Source organism: Eretmochelys imbricata, chromosome 12 (genome assembly GCF_965152235.1).
Source record: "Eretmochelys imbricata isolate rEreImb1 chromosome 12, rEreImb1.hap1, whole genome shotgun sequence".
In the NCBI taxonomy this organism is placed as follows: Eukaryota; Metazoa; Chordata; order Testudines; family Cheloniidae; genus Eretmochelys; species Eretmochelys imbricata.
Window position 1 is genome coordinate 7208840 of NC_135583.1, and position 2978 is coordinate 7211817.

Consider the following 2978-nt stretch of genomic DNA (forward strand, 5'->3'; position numbering starts at 1 on the left):
CCTGCTCCCTCATGGGCTGCTGGGAGAGAAGCATCACATGGGTTATTTTAAAAGGGTAAGAAATGGCAAGAGAGAAACATTTTTATTGTCTGCCTACAGATTCAATTGGAATGAGGAAAGCAGAGTTGGCTGGGGGTGGGATTCCTTCTTAGGGCAAAATGTGGTTTAGGGCATGATTTTTAATCCATATTGGGTCTGCTGACTACTATTAGTGTGAGATGTGGCTGGGGGAGTGGGAAAACAGAAGGGCTGCTGCTTCTTTGATGGATTAGAAACACAGGAACTGCAGAACTGACCCATGATCCATCTAGTCTGGTATTCCATCTCCAGCAATGGCCAGCAGTAAGCAGTTATGGAATCACCTGCCCTTAGGGGAATTTCTTCCTGACCTCCTTGAGTTAGAACTTGGTTGGTGCCATGAAGCATGAAGGTTTAGATCCCTTCCAAAACACCTAGTCATTTTAATCCTTACTACGACAACTCTGGAGGGTCCCACTATCCATATAAATGTCCACTCTTTTTTTTTTTGAATCCTGCTAAACAATTGGCCTTGGTGCTGTCTTGTAGCATGGAGTTCCACAAACTAGCTGTGCACTGGTGGAAAAGTATTTCCTCTCAGCCATTTCAGATGTGCTGTCCTTCAGTTGGATATGTCTGTGTTGAGGGCGCCGAGCGTGCTGTGGGGCGGGGTGTAAATAAATCTAAATAAATAGCAGAGCAGCAGAAGTATCTCCAAGGCCTGTTTTTTGTTTTGTTTTGTTTTTTAAGCTCACATTGATCCCAACGTGTGTTTTGGGGCTTGGGGAGATAAGGCATGAAAATGGAGACGCAAGCACTCTCTCTATCTGGCGTTGTTTTGGTTGGCAGCGGGAATGGCATGTTGAACGAAGACAGCAGGAGGAGGAGATTTACTGAAATAAGACAGAAAGGCCCACAAGAGGAAGGAGTGATTTCATGTTGGACACTAGCTAGACCATTCACTGGAGCTCTCCCTGCCCTGGGCTTTGGACTACATTCAGCCAGCCAGCCAGCCAGAGGGGAGTATCCAGCCCGAGCAAACCAACTCGTCCCATCACGTCCTGCTGACAACCGCATGGCTGTATGTCTCTGGTTACTTACTAAGATTTGTCAAACTCTCCCGCTGTGTGTGTGAAACTCTCCTTTTCCCCCTGTTCCCCACCCTGCCCCAGCTTTCCTCTTCGTATGTTTATTGATTAGTTGCACTGATGCAGCACCGAAGAGCCTCCGTCGGGGATTAGGACCTTATTGTGCAAGGCGCTGCACCAGAGATTAAACACAGAACTTAGTGGAGAGCACAGGGCTCCCCTCCTCTCCCTGGTGTGGCTAAGGGGGGCTCCCCACAGCTCCCGCTCCTCTTCCCATCTCCTTTAATCACTGCCCAGTACAAATGTTTAACATTGTTTCTTCTGCTTTTAAAGCCTGGCTGCGTGAGGTCTTCTGCAGCGGGGGACGGAAGGAGCCCAACCTCCCACTCATCAGGAGCAACCCCAGTCTGATCCCTTTCCATTTCCCAAATGCTCCTGCAGTGCCCAGCCTCCAGCCCCTCCCTTCTTCACGTCCCCCCTCCACTCCACCCCTCCCTCCCCTGGCGGCACAGTCCGAAAAATGGCCTGGTTTTCTGTTCTCAAAACACGCTCCCCCCAAGACAAATGTGGTCTGGGTGGGAGCAGCCCCCGGTCACCTCATCGGGCCTCACGCAGACCCCGGCTCTGCCGAGGGCGATGCAACACAAGTGCTGGGCTTTTCTGGTTTTGCTTCCCTCCGACGGACAGATCCCCCAACCCAAAATTCAGCCCTCCCAAGTCTAACAGCTCCACTGGAGCCTCACGCCAGGCAGGAGTTTGTCCCAGTGTGTCAGCATCCTCCTCCTTTTGCTTTCCCAAAGCTCCCGGGTCCTCTCCTCCCCTGCCTTCGACTGATTCCCTGCCCCTTGGTCTGGGCCCTGCTTTTCCATGCCCTGCCTGGCCTGCGCCCTCAGGCGTTTCCTTACTCCCAGGCATGCCCCTGCTCCCGTCACTGGGACGCCCCTTCCCCGGGTGTCCCCTGCGCTGCCCCATAGTGCATCCCCCCCCTCCCCAGCCCTGGGTCTGCCCTTGCCTGCACTCAGACATATAGTCCTCGCTCACACAGGCGCACAGCTGCTCTCCATCCCTCAGTGCCCCCGGGTGTAACTGCGGAGCAACGGCCGCTGAGAGAACCCCAGTGCCTCGCAGCCCCCACCCACGCACCCACCCCTCTGCAACCAGGAGCCTCACCAGCTTCTCCTGCGCTCTCCCAGCCCTGTTGGGCTCCCTCGCCATGGCAACCGCCTCCCGCAGCCTGAGGCTTCTGGGAGCTGTAGTTTCTTGGGCAGAGAATAAAGGCTGGGACTGGCAGTTTAAGCACGACCAGTTTCAGAGTAGCAGCTGTGTTAGTCTGTATCCGCAAAAAGAAAAGGAGGACTTGTGGCACCATAGACTAACTCTCCTGCTGGTAATAGCTCACCTTACCCGATCACTCTGGTTACAGTGTGTATGGTAACACCCATTGTTTCATGTTCTCTGTGTATATAAAATCCCCCCACTGTATTTTCATGCATCCGATGAAGTGAGCTGTAGCTCACGAAAGCTTATGCTCTAATAAATGTGTTAGTCTCTAAGGTGCCACAAGTCCTCCTGTTCTTTAAGCACGACCAGTTTCCTTTCTGTGTAACTTGTGGAGGTTTTGAAAAAGGAAAGCTCTTTTAAAATCTAGGCGCACATTTTCAAAGGTCCGGCCAATTTGCACTGACTGAGGCTGTGCTAAACCCAGCCTTTGAAAATTAGGGCCCTAATGTTTTCTTTTCTGTTACGGATGCATTTGTTCACCTTTTGCATTTCACTTGGATTGAGAAATTAGTCCAGTCAATTTCACCCTTTGCCTCTAGTCAGTTTTACTGTCAGGATTCCTTCCTGCACCGGCAACATCCTGCAGTATTT